General features: G+C 39.4%; 3 long non-coding RNA genes across 3 annotated transcripts in view; 2 read left to right on the top strand and 1 right to left on the bottom strand.

Moving 5' to 3' along the window:
• LOC147757792 (uncharacterized) overlaps nucleotides 1–3,732 on the top strand; it is a 68,026-nt gene extending 64,294 nt beyond the window's left edge. Inside the window, exon 2 of the long non-coding RNA XR_015319960.1 lies at nucleotides 2,708–3,732. This is a non-coding gene — a long non-coding RNA (uncharacterized LOC147757792). The remainder of the gene's footprint in view (nucleotides 1–2,707) is intronic.
• A 3,780-nt stretch (nucleotides 3,733–7,512) lies between these two features.
• LOC111244204 (uncharacterized) lies at nucleotides 7,513–9,567 on the bottom strand. The gene is made up of 4 exons (XR_002670787.2): nucleotides 9,432–9,567; nucleotides 9,122–9,211; nucleotides 8,657–8,811; nucleotides 7,513–7,754 (listed from the first exon to the last, which is right to left on the bottom strand). It is a non-coding gene; the product is annotated as an uncharacterized LOC111244204 (long non-coding RNA).
• LOC111244206 (uncharacterized) lies at nucleotides 8,798–12,691 on the top strand. Its single transcript, XR_002670790.2, has 3 exons — nucleotides 8,798–9,807; nucleotides 10,038–10,069; nucleotides 12,326–12,691. It is a non-coding gene; the product is annotated as an uncharacterized LOC111244206 (long non-coding RNA).
• Nucleotides 12,692–13,996: the final 1,305 nt, after the last annotated feature.

Below are 13,996 nucleotides of genomic sequence, written 5' to 3'. Positions count from 1 at the left end.
AATGAGTGTTTAGGCTTACTTCGGTTGCCGTAGGTTGAAAGGAGGTGCCTCTCTTTACTTAGCCAATATCGAGCGGCTCAAATTTAAACGAACATATGAATAAATACTTGAGTAAATCAAGTTGGAACGCATTAACACCCCAGCGAAACACAACAGCGGTGTAGCTAGGCCTAATTTAGCCTTAAAACACTGCGGACGAAATTGACTGGGAAAACGAATTATCAGATTGGCTTCTAGCTTGAGTGGAATTACTATATAAAAAAACAAGATATCTATCTTATTAGACTAGATAGAAAATACAAACATTTCTAGTTACATTTACGACAGTAGAAATGTTTCGTTGACGGACGAGATTCTATGGACAGAGTCAGTGTGACTGTGTCAACTCTGTGTTATAACCGCCTGATTAGAGGAATTAGCAGCCTTACCGAGAGTCCGTTCCTGCGAGAATCTTTCCCCATCCAAACAACATTATCCGCTTAGGGAACAACACTTCAAAACTACGGTTTGTCCAAATAAAGAAAATTACTATTAAAAAATTAGGTTATCTGGCCTATTATGTTGTATAGTTATCAGATAGTCGGAATATAGCCATCTCTTCAAGAGTTCGTCCGTTCTTCTCCTTATAACAAACCTTACGCTAATTATCATATTAATAATAAAACTATAGCCATTTAAGATGGGAGTAAGCTCATCATTATGCAAGACAACCTGTGCTATGCATACGGTCGGCCTGGTCGACCCTCAATCGCCTATAGAATATTACCCAATTGGGTCATGAAACCAAGTCAAGCAGTGCCTTGATATGTTTATCGGCTTTCATTCAGCTTCTAATTCGAACTATAGGCTGACGACTCTTCCGTACCTCGGCCTGCCGACCTAATGGCTACGATGTTCCTCATCGAGTGCCAATTCAAGAGGCAAACCTTCAATCACTCGAATAAGGAGAAAACAGCCTTAGTATGCTCGTGTGCAACAGTTCAACTGAAACGATAAACTGAGGATATCTGAATCGCGAGAACGTTTCCCATGAAACAAAGACGCTTTGTAATGACGTAATCACTGTATTTACTGGCTTACTAAAATGAAGTAATATGTTTACTGAAGCAAGGGAGCCTAACTGGACAGTTGTGACGGCTCTCATGGCAAGAAAATTAAATTCGCAAACAGGCTGATGAAACAATTACAAAAAAGAGGTAGGATTATTGAGTCACTGAAAACGAATCGAGGGATTTGTGGAATAGTAATCAACCAAGTAACATAATTTATGCTGAGTTAGGAAGAACATAAAGTAGATTAGTTGAGTCAATGACAAAATGTACGATGAGCGGGCCCACTGGAACGGTCCATTATCGATAAAGGTTCTGGAAAGATGCCCCATATAAAATTATTTCGCTAGAACACAAGCTGCAGCCCGCCATAAATGACCAATTAAGGTTCTATAAAGATATTGAGAAATGGTACATACCAAAATATGCAACAAACGCAAATGAGGCTGGCTTCACATAGTGAAGGTTTTCCGCAAATCTAATCCTAATAATAAAATGCTTCGCTATTTGAAATGAAACCGAAAGCTATATATTGATTTGTGAAGATTTTAAAGTTAAAGTATCTTTTCAACAATTTGCCTAAGGAAAAAGAAGCCGCAGTTTATTTCCAATTACCAATATAAATAGGGACAGGTTGATGTTTCCTAAGTAGGCGCGGAAGTGATCCTACTCAATATATAGACTAACTATAGCAGCAATCATATTGAGTACAACTAGACGAAACGATAGCATGTGTTTTGTCCACGTGACAGCTTAATAGGTAGCGTATTTATGTGCTAACCTTTAGGACACGGTGTCATCTGGGTTCGAACCCACCGTTTGTTTCGTGCTGAGAACCAGTCGTCTGATAGAATTCGTAGCGGAGATACCACACGCAACACTCGAAACGTAGAGGTTTTGAATTGAGTCCACCTGTACAAACCAAGATAAAGGTGTATGCGTGTTGGTATTCGCTTTATCAAAGACGATACTAATCGTTCGTTGTAGCTAAAAACACCGAGCATCTCTGATCATGTGTTATTTCCATAGCACGAAAATGAAAACATCGAAAGTATACGCTGTAGGTGCGTTAAGCGCCAAGTTATGATGCCCGAGATTGATAGCAATACTTCAATCAAAGTATTTTAGCGCAGTCAAACAAAACAAATACCCTAAACCTTCTATTACTAGATATTTCGCTAACCTTTTTTTCTGTTGGCAACCTCCCGCAAATGATTCATAAATGCCAATAATAAGGAAAAAAATAAATCAAACGTGATCACCCACCGTAATGAAATGCATTATTAGAACGCAATTTTAGGAAATATCATCGTAATTATAATGCCGAAACCATCAAGCGGCACGAGCCAATCAACGGATTTGCTCTAACCTGGCGCTACGAAACTGTTCCTTTTTAGGGAGAAAAAAAATTGACAGACCGGTTACACGATCCGATAATAGACCAAACTAGTATCGCTATCGGATAGCGGTGTATATTGAAAGCGGCGAATTTGATCTGTTATCATTCGCAGTAATCAGACGTATCATCAGATATGGCTAAGCGCATCTGAGACTAGAAAATGGTCGCGTTTATGTAATGGGTACAGCACAGAAAGGTAAACTCAAAAAAAAATATGTTGAATATTTAATCTGATCTAATATATGCCTTTTTTTTTCAGGGTTGGCGTGAGGTGCTTGTCCCGCAACTGCCTCCCATATGCGATCAAACGCCATCGGAGTTTTTCCCTAGCGTGTTCCGAGAACAAAATTAATTGGGCCAAGTCTACTACAATTGAAGCTTTAAAAACAAGTATTCGATATAAAGCTTCGAAGATTTCTGGAAATTAAGCCCGAGTTATGTTTGCGTGTTTCATTTAGAGCTCGCAAAGAAATCACGATATGGGTGACGCATGTATTGTACAGGTTTAACGAGTTGGTATCCGTGATCGCAGTTCACAGCTGCTCATCGTAAATACAACGATCATAGATGAATCGCATATACGGATTGCCCATATGAAGAGAAAAGCCCTTGACTTCACCGACCAAGTCCGTGACTAAAGGGACCAGAAGCTGGGTCACAATAACGTCACTTGAATTTGTGTCAATAACGAGAAGGGCTATATAAAGGTCTTAAATAATATTACGCAATAACGATTTACTGAGTTCCAGTTTTGAATCTCATAAGTGAGGGAGGTACGGCAGATTGCTTTGTCGTAGTTGAATTGAACTCGAAAAAGAGTATGAAGGCACAGTGAACATTCTCATATTAAATAATGTATAGCACCCCCATATCACTAAATAAACCCCTCAAAGCATACTTGGCAAAAGGTGATTGCCGAAGTGTAACCTAAAAAAAAAATATAGACAATTGCGTTAATACATGTTTGTTCGAAAACAAAGAAAATTGTGAGTAACAATGAATCTTTGTGAAAAGGAGCTAAACCACGTAAAATACGTTTGTTGAAACAGCCCTTTTCTATAGTGAAAGAGAAAAACTAGCTGTACGATATGTCATTTCGAAATTGGGTTCAAGTCCATATTACGCTTTGCGTCGTACGAAAATACTAATGAAATATATGATAACAACATCTCATTCAGATCTAAGCCTTCCTAAACTGGTTCAGATCTGACATTAAACAATCGCACCCTCATTGAAGTCAACATGCTTCGCAGATGTCACCTCACGCAGCATCTGCAGACCAAATATAGATTTTTGTTTTCTGTAATTAAGCTAATTGAAATTATAAAGTTTGCGCTATGACTACCTTTCTTTTGACGGCCTGCCACGCTGAGTGTCACTCGTATAGCTAAGGGCTGTGTTATATATTTTAAAGTGTTTCCATAAATGTTATTCATTTGATAATTAATATCCGTCGTCGCTGCTTTGCTTCATTTAGATATCGACAGCGGCTTTTTAACGGGGTGTCCAATTAACAGTCCCGAAGGCATTCTTGTATGATATATTCGTACCAGACAATAGGCGCTGTCGCACGAAGTAGGTTTGCAATTTTAGATTTTTCTACCTATTGTATCTGAATGGAAACCTTGAATCGGGTGCTTCTTTTGGGCATCAAAATTACTGTGATGAAAACCCGATCATGCTACTGCCGCATGACCGTAATAATAATCATTGGGTTATTGCCTTTGTCCAGGCAGTCGTAAATATTAGAGTTTCCTTTGTTGAAAAACGCCTTGTACGTGTGGACAATCTGGTTCTGCTTAATAACCTTGAGCTGAAATTTCAGCAGAGTGTTTGGATTTTCACGTTCTGAATGTCTATATCGGAAACTAATATCCTTTACCTTTTCATCTTATTTGACTTAAAAATAACTAAAACTTGCGGTGTTTGGCATCAGCAATAGGAAGACCCATGTCGTTTTGATAGCTGTGTATATATATATATATATATATGTATATAGATCTTTTTTTCAACGGACTGAACCAAATGTTTAGACTATGCATCGGTACGTTAGTGGGCCGCGGTCGTTATTAGGCACAAGCAACATCAGGAATCAGTACGCATCCACTAAACAGCGAATCCCAACTATCAATAGCAGCATAACATATAATTTGTGTGGTGATAGACTGACGATCAGCAATTCGTAGGGCTCATAATGGCCTCAGACGGCTTCAAGACTACGGAAGAACTTTGCAGAATGCGCAAAAGCACTATACACCTCGCGTATAACATAACTACATCGCGAAAGAGCTCGAACACGGAAATGCTTAGAATATAGTAAGAAAAGATATACTATCAATTGTGCGAAAAAATGATTGAGCCAGTTAAGCAGCTCAGAAGATGATCATATGATCCCAATGATCATTTCATAGCCACATGGCCTGGCGCCACCGAAAGGAACCCCAGTACCCGCCAAATCGGCGAAACCTCATCGACATGTAGTCATGCATAAAGCTTTCAACGTCAAAATAACGGTCGCCAAAAATTTAGACAGGTTTGACAATATAACTTAATGCCTACGACTGGCAAAGCTAAAGACCGACCAAAAAGTACTGCCCAGTCTACTGATGAAAAATCTCTTCTGCCAACATGATTCAGTTTTGTCCAAAGTTCTAACACGCAATTCGAATATTTTAAGGAGACGTATAAAGTGTTGAATCACTTGGACATCATGGCAAACCAAACGCTAGTTCAAAAAGAAAGCTTCAAAGCACCCGGAAGTGAAGTCGGGCCGCCCAGTTAGAAAAAAAAAAGTCATAACCAAGAAAAATAGGCTTTCAAACGAACCGCCAAAAGCGCCGACCCAAATTTACACTGGAGGGCCAACGGCAAAGTCGCATGATACAAATGTTTAAAAAAAAAAAGGCCACTCCGCAAGCCAGAACTAAAAACCGGGCAAAAAAGGGCTGCGTAACGTTGAAGTAATGTGGTGCAACAGTGATACATCAACCATGAATTTCGCCATTACATGCTCAATTGTGAACGATGTTGGCTACAACCACAAACAGCTTATCAAATCACGGTCCCTATTTTTGGAATTCTAAGCATTCGGTCTGCGCGCGATTGCCGTGTTACGTGGCAACGACGACCCTGTATAGTAAAAAACGTCCTTACATAACTAAGATGTGTCAGTACCTCCTTTACTTGTTTATTAATCGAGAAAAATTAACGGATCAAAGTAGACAATAGACTTCATCCTGTTGAAGCATTGTCAACTATGATGGAAAGCAGTTCGCGGCCTAAAGTACGAAAAACGCCGTAAACGACAAGGGATGCCTTTATGAGCGCCATCTACAAAAACGTTTAGCCATGTGGTTAATTGGAAGGTCCTGAAGCTCTTAGAGCACCAAACATCGAGTTTGTAAACAATAATTGAGATCGTACCACCTGATATCAATCGAAGCTACATTGGACAATATATCATCGGAAACCTGATTCAGCACGAGTTAGGCTACATTTATGTGCGCAATTGACAAATTTTCCAGATACAAACGCGTTTATTTCCTAAATGAGAAACTATAGGCGGCTCTGCATCGAAGAGACAACCTCAAGTGGTTCGAAACACAAACGAGTAAGCCGAGATGGGCCTTCATTAGATTCAAAGCCTTCATTAGAAGGCTTTGAATTCTGAGAAAAGTCGTAAGACACACATCTGATACTCTCTCCGAGCCAGGAATAGCTGAAAGAGCGAATCGTGGTCTCACTCGCGCCATACTTCAGAAATGGCTGATTACCCAGGTATTTATGAGGTGGAGCCATACTTTGTTCGCACGCTCCCATCAACTCATCTATGTATCCCTAAAGATTTCATTCGGAATGATTCTACGATAAAATCAAAACAAAAGTTCACGCCATTGAATCACAGTGCCACGTACTCGGCCAAAGAGAGCATGACCTTGACAGGGAAAACGGGGTTTTTGTCGGCTTTATGTGTTTTTTAATAATAGAACTTTACTCGATTCTTGGTTAATGCTGGTTAATTATCATTATATTACTACTTTCATCGTTAGTATGCATAGTAGCGTGGATCAAACCGTAGTAGCATGAATTATATGCGTGTAGGAAAAAATATGTGATGTTGGTAGAACCAACTTGATAATTTTTTGTAAACCGTGTCTATGAACACGTTTAAACATTAACTTTTTTAAAATGAACATACAATGTAAACTACCTCTATGATTAATTTACCGCCCAATGCTTGAACATTTTAGTGGATGAGTAAGTCTGGCGGCTTCACGAAAAGATGAAGCCAGCTAGATACGACGAAGGCCAGCAACTCACAGCAGCTATATAATAGGTTATATTATATAAGATTCTAAGACGCTAACTGGTCGCATAGCTCACACGAATTCAAGACGAAATAACCGCTCCTATACATAAAACGAAGGCTCGAGCCTTGACTGCTTTAGTGAAGTGAACCATTTTCAAAATCAATAAAAGAAATAACTCAAGAAAGCCCTTAGAAAGAGACCCGCTAGGTAAATACACGGTTTTTAGTTATAGAAGGACGGGGTCGATTTGTTGGAGGTTATAAACGTTAAAACCTGAGGCCCTATTTCTGGGGTTTCAGATTTCGATATCAAATGACGCTGGCTGAACTTGCGTCTCGCCGTCCTCCAGCCACACAGTTTAGCAGCCGATAGATAAGAGCGCCCTAGGATGGACCTAATGGTGTTTCTGCCTAACCGCCACCATAAAGTTATGTAGATATGTCCATATCTACTCCTAGTAAAAAAAAACTTTCTCCTGAGATTGGTTTACTCAAGCCTTGAACACTTCGTAGGCTTTTTGGTTTGTTCTGTATTTTGCAGATCGCGTACTGTTTTGTTTTGACTAAAATGTCTGTAGCAATTATACCTCGCCTTTGAAGTGAACCCAAATAAAATCGTAAAACGTAAATCCCTTATCATGGGATGGTTGAAATAAATGTATTTTTTTACACAAAACGTTTTTATTGCCAGCAAGGAAAATTGTTAAATCGTTCTCATAGGGACATTTTTCCATATTCAGTTATGTACTATCAGACACTTAATTCGTGCTTGTCGAGCTCGAGCTGACTGGGACTCTCCCTATTCCCTTTATATCAGTCCCGGTGTGGCTGCATTCGCATGACATTGCAGCTTTCTCACCGCCTCTTTTTGGACAACAACACGTTAGGCATTTGTAAATGCATCTGCATATACAACATGCAGGTGCACAACAATTGCAGGCCCATATGTAACAAAGTAGGCCGAGTATTATAAGCACAAGAACGGCTACGAGTGCATCTGAAAATAATAGAGATACTTTTTTACTCTAATGGCTACAATATTCATGTACAATCGGAGAACGGAAGAAGAATCGGAAATGCTAGGAAGATTACCATGTTACCACATCATCGCACTGTTGGTGAGTCTAAGTGGAAAGAGCAGAACCGGAGCTTCTACCAGGAGGATTGGTATAACGTTCAGAAGCAGACATGTATTTTCGTTTCAATTAGGGGCGCGATTTGGTGGATATACCATCGACTGCTGGTTCAAATCTCTCCCGCAAACTTACTACAGTGGGCAATTGCAAATACTTGCTACAGAGATCTACTTCCACGGCGACTACGTCGCTTCACAGGATGATTAGAGAGACTTCAACACCGCCGGGACTAGACCGCTAGTGAGGGGAAATCAGTAAAACGTAGTTACGCGGGGGGCATATCCGTAGGCTCAAAAACTGTTTATGCTCAATGGTGAGCATGGTTCAGATCATTTGGCCTCGCCTTCGGATCCGCCTTCAAAAACGATGTATCGAACATGCACGTTAGTTTTGATGGCAAGTTTTTTTTAACCACAGGAAACAGAAAACCGCACAATTTCAATCACTAAATAAATACATTTTAAGCGAATGTCCCATAATCTAATATAAATAGAGTTTATCTAACACATCCAGAGAATTTAGGAAGACTTTGGCAATGTATGCCGACATGAGTAACTCTTGTTTCGCTCTGTATCACCTCTAGGTATTCCATCAGACAACCAGCTGGCTGCCAGCAGTCCATTTATGCCCGATTCGAAGCAAGGCCACAACGCGAAGATAACCTAATTACTAACAAATGCCTACTGCGATTTTAGTCATATACGACTATCTATTGGAACAACCTTTTTCAAGAAGAAAAGATAAAGATTTTATAAATACTAACTTTGTCTTAAAAATTCGTAGATTACTGTTCCCAGTGAAGAAGGCGTAATTGAACTCATCACTGGCATTTTACTGTGTTCCGTTACCAATTTCAATTCGACTGAAAGCGGACTTCGGAAATAATCCTGGAAGACATTTTATTCTCTCCAACATTCTCTGAAACACATGAAACAGGTTTACTAAAGTTTACAATCTGTAGACTGTGTTTTTTGGAAACTGATTGTTTACTTATGGGTCTAAATAGTTAACGAGGCACGTCCAGGGTTTTTACCACCTGAAATGAAAGGTGGACGTAACTTCGGGCTCCCAAACATTTCTACAAAGCCTACTATAGTAACGGTTCTATAAGGTTTATTAAACCTGAGCATAACAATTAGATACCTTAACAGTTAACATAAAAAAGAGTATCATCGGGGTTGCTAGTAGATTGTTAAGGAAGGAAAAACGGAAGTTCTGTTGGCTTTACCGCAGTATATCGTGGCCAAGATGGATCGTGATTTGCTACAACTTTGACCTACACAGGAACTCGAGACCGCCGTTGCCTTCGTTATAGTACCTTGTACATATCAATAAAAAAATAAAGAGAACCTTGTCAAATTGCAATCACTTTTGCCCTGGGTGATACTCCGATGATTTACCTGCCGCCCACGGTGAGCGCAATTACAATAAGCGTTCGGTTTTGATAAACAACGTCAATTTTATAGGTACCGTGTTGTTTCATGTTATGAAACTAAACAATAATATACAGGAAAAGGAATCAGCTAACGAGATCCTACGAGATCGACGACGAATGCAGGTGTCATTGTGACCAATCGGTGTCCTTGTTAGGCTGTATGTCGCGCATTTCAAACCGATTTCGTTCAAAAATACCGCGCTATCTATGTCCACTTACAGCAGTAATTTCGATCACAAGTGTTTTCGTTGTTCGCTCACAATTGGCATTGGATAGGCGACGACCATCAATGACGTTAAGCAAGAAAAAATTCTTGAATGTCCGTTTCTATTTACAGATAGATAAATTACTCTGTTGTGAATAGGCTGTTCTAGCTAAATTATGCCTACCTTTAGTAGTGAAATATTATCACAAGGGTTGCCCAAGAGTAGGACCACGGGATAACTAGGCTCCCTTCAGTGCGGTACCTTTCTGACAGGGTATGTAGCTCATTACATTACAATAAAGTTCTGTGAAGAAATGTCAGGCGTTAGGGAACAAAATGTGCTTGCCACCCTCGGTAGTAAATATTTAATTTCCTCAAACTACAACATTCACGATACAATTATGTAGTAAAGGGTACTTGTCAACCAAATAGCACAGGTAGAAGGCTTGCAATCATCTTAGAGGGATTGTTTTCAATAATAGAGAGTTTTAAATCTGTGCTTAGGTCCTTGAAGCAACGCCTACTTCAATACAAGCGTGAGTACCCACGAGCCTTCACTAGGATATATGAAAGATAACGAATGTCGTGTACAATGCATTATCGTTAGGCGCATATACTAGACGACAAGCAATGTATGACATCGATGACAGATAAAACTAACGTAATCAATAACATATATATATATATATATATATATATATATATATATATATATATAAATCTTACCAATCACCGTAGTAACGTTTCGAAGTTGACTGTATAGTTCAGGCTAACACAATGCCTGGTTTGCATGTCACCACTTAAATCGTACGCCTAAATACACCGCTGAAATGTTATGTATATTTTTAGCAGTAACGGGCCTGATTTGGCCTAATACTGCCTTCCTTTTTCATGTTTATGCTCTAATCTTTAATTTGAATTATCGAGTTCCAGCTGCTGTCTCACGACTAAAAAGGCTAATTATCGAGGCACTCACTAACTGTAAAGCAGGAAGCCCGTTTCTGAACAGGTCAATGATATATATACCTAAAATATTGCAGTTGAAAGGGTGAAGTTGGCAGGAAAAATCTTTAATCTATATCAACAAACCCGAATGTACCTTCTGGCTCGCAATTCAGTTATCTTACACAAAATCAGAAGATTTATACAAACTGAAGTTAAGCAGGTTTTTCGATAGTTAGGGATTATTCCCGATGGGTGAGGCTTTCATATTATAATATGTTATAAGATTTGTGGACCAATATGCATAGTGCGTTCTATCGAACAAACATTGAGAAGAACTATATATAATTATAGTATTTATTTAGAAGTACAAACGCATATACGGTAAGTCGTATACAGTATGTATTGCTTTATTGAAAAGCAACACAAACTCACCCCAGGGCATTCAGCGTCCACTGATATCTTCAAGAAACACCTTGAGAAGGTCTGTCGCGCCTATAGTTTTGAAGATGTCCTACAGGCACACCAGCTGCTCTCATGAACATGCTCAACGTAGAGCGCCTTGACGTAGCTAACATGGTTTCTGGCACCGCAGACCGGCTCCAGCGCCTCGACCTGGTCGGCACAAACTTTACCGCGGTTTCAACAGGCGAGAACCGATAAACTTTACGTTCTTTTTGGGGGGTAGATCGGGAATTAGTCTCGATCGTTGAGAGTTTAATTGTTGTTAAATGTCAGAATCAGCCGGTGCCTCTGCACGAACATGTTGCTGAAATGCAATTTCTTTCTCGATGCCGTTAATACAAATAGAAATGCACACGATTTTTCGAAAACGTACAATAAGAATAAAACCAAGAATTCTTATTTATGGAATAGCAGTGAAAGAACGATGAAAAAAACTTCGCGAGCGGGCGGTCTCTCCATCAGAGCTTTAAAGCGTGCACGCGATTTTTATAAGGAACACCTTTATCGCGTGCTGATATACAGCGTGCATGAAATAACGGATTCAGTCGACTACTTAGCTCGACGTGGTCCCATATTAGAATATATCTTAAATATGGAAGCACTCTGCGTATGATTGCATTGTCGACTAGTGAACATTAAGACAGCACCGTATTTCTATCTAACGTCTGGAACTGTTATTATAGAATGTATAGTATAGAATATGTTATTACGAATGAAGAGTAAGCTAGAGAACGCTGAATGATGCTCAGCCAGAGTCAATGCTCATCAAGTATTCTTTTGACGGTCGATGAAATCGGTATCAATTCTGAGTAATACCACATACCGCGACTACTTCGCTCGCTTTGTGTGCCCTTTTGCTTTACATGGTCATCAATCGATCCGCATCGCTTTAATCGTTAACGAGCCAACGAGAAAATGTTTCTCTTCATAAACGTAAAATGCATCCGGACACGTTATTAATTAAGAATAAATATCTTCTAACTTAATTTGACTACTTCTCCACTCCCGGTTGTCTCGAACTGACGGTGTCAAATCAAGGTCCAATCGTGTCTATGGCATACTAATGTATACAATATAAGCCAGTATTTGAATGTATTGTTATTTGGTATCTGCCAGTCTATTCGATAAACCCATGATTGTAGTTTGTTAGTTAGGTTTCGCTATTCCTTTGTAAATGCCGCTTTTGTTCACCGATATTTTTTGCTTTGTTTTATTAGAGCGCTTTACTATACATTACTATTTGTAACTATTATTGTTACTATATATTGCATTCATCTTGTACCGTTATGGACCGAAGGTGCATTGTTTAAATAGAAATTCTCTTTTCAAGCATCGTTTTCGATCTTTCTTTAATAAGCGCTCTTTATTCGGGGTTTTCCTTTCAGCTGGGCCCTAAGCTCTACGCAGAAAAAGAGATCGCAGGCTTTCAGAGCTGGGCACTAAGGAACACACAGACCTAATATTCAACTGTTGCTACACGGTCTGTCCACTTTTCTGTCTGCCAGGTGCCATATATTGACCCGCTTTTTTTTCTAATTTCTTATGGCTGTGTGGGTTTTTTCACGGTGAAACGAACTAGTTTCAATATACGTTGGGAAGGTTGATGATCGCAATTGTTCTTTAGGTACGGCTAAACAGCCGTACCTAACGAACGTCCTTTTACCTTTGCTGGCCTGGTCATCTTTAGCTGAAACGTTTAGCACGGAGTATGCCATAGATACTGCTACCCGTAGCACGGCTGAAGTCCTTTGTCATTGTTTTTGTCTCTATATATCTACGTTGCCGACTCTCGGAGCATGTCACATGTCTCATACACGTTACGAAAATTGGACGTATAAACTGTACGGTATATGTTTATTTACTTCTGAAGCCCCCAGTTATTTGGGGTAAATGAATCTCATCTGTCGTGAAATTCTAATGTCCTGTGGTTTAAGGGAGTATGTCGACGCTGCGGTTTCACATACTTCCTTTTTTTCTCGAATGCGTTTATCGATTTACGATTTAATTAACTGTCCCTCCACAAAATGTAATTTCAGCTCTTATAAGGGAGTCAACTTAAGCGAATATAGATAGATATCAACATAGCGTATTGTTTAATCGATACGCGCACGCAATTAAAATCAAACCACTAGGAAAGGCCAATATACGTACATACACCGAGCGACGATAGAAAAACTACCGAAAAAAATGTATCTCTCTCTCGCGGCGGTTTGCCATGTCACGATTTTGTCAACGAACAATATAATTAGCATAAATTCAATTACATGTCCTATTTGTTATCATTACATTTGGATGATCATCGTACGCCTACGGTTTGTATGCACCAATTATGAAAAAAGAAGTTATTCATTACCGTGCAGATTTCCTTACGGAACGTTGTCTCTTTAGAAGGAAGTTGAGTAGCGATCATTCGTTCAACATCGTTGAATCTTCTTCAATATCATCAGCTACTCTGGTCATTGCAACGCTACGTTTAACATTTCCCGCGCTGCAGATGAATCTAGCAGACGTCCTTTTGCCGCCCCTATTCTGCCTGCAGTTCAATTCTTCGTAAAATTCCTCCAATCAGCTCAGCCCGAACGAATGTATGAGAAAATTTCTTCTTTAACTTAATAATTATCTAAAACAAAGCGTAAACTTACTTTCTGTAACTAATCGCGATACTAATAGAAATACGGTATTCACGATATGTCTTATGCAATACTATATTTCCTTTGTCACCTTCTTAGGGAGAACTTTGACGTATCAGTTCCGTGAATAAAGCGAGCTTTGTACTACATTGTCTTAGACGATTTCTGGAGAAACTTTATGCGCCTTACAAGCAACCTCTTAACGCATAAAAACCATAGCCGTTCTTTAGAGAGTTCTTTTTTTGTATAACAGATTTATTTCATACCTATCTGTTTTCAGATGAAAGAGATTTACCTGACACCTACCTGGTACTATCGAACCACTTCCATCAATGAGAGCGTACGACTGTTTCAAAAAATCAACACAAATGGGGCAATACGTGGCAGATAAGCGTTCAAATAGTTTCATTCCTCGAGGGCCTACTT

The sequence above is a fragment of the Varroa destructor genome, unplaced genomic scaffold, assembly GCF_002443255.2.
Source record: "Varroa destructor unplaced genomic scaffold, Vdes_3.0 BEIS01000002.1, whole genome shotgun sequence".
Taxonomy (NCBI): Eukaryota; Metazoa; Arthropoda; class Arachnida; order Mesostigmata; family Varroidae; genus Varroa; species Varroa destructor.
This window is presented reverse-complemented; position numbering and strand designations above follow the sequence as displayed.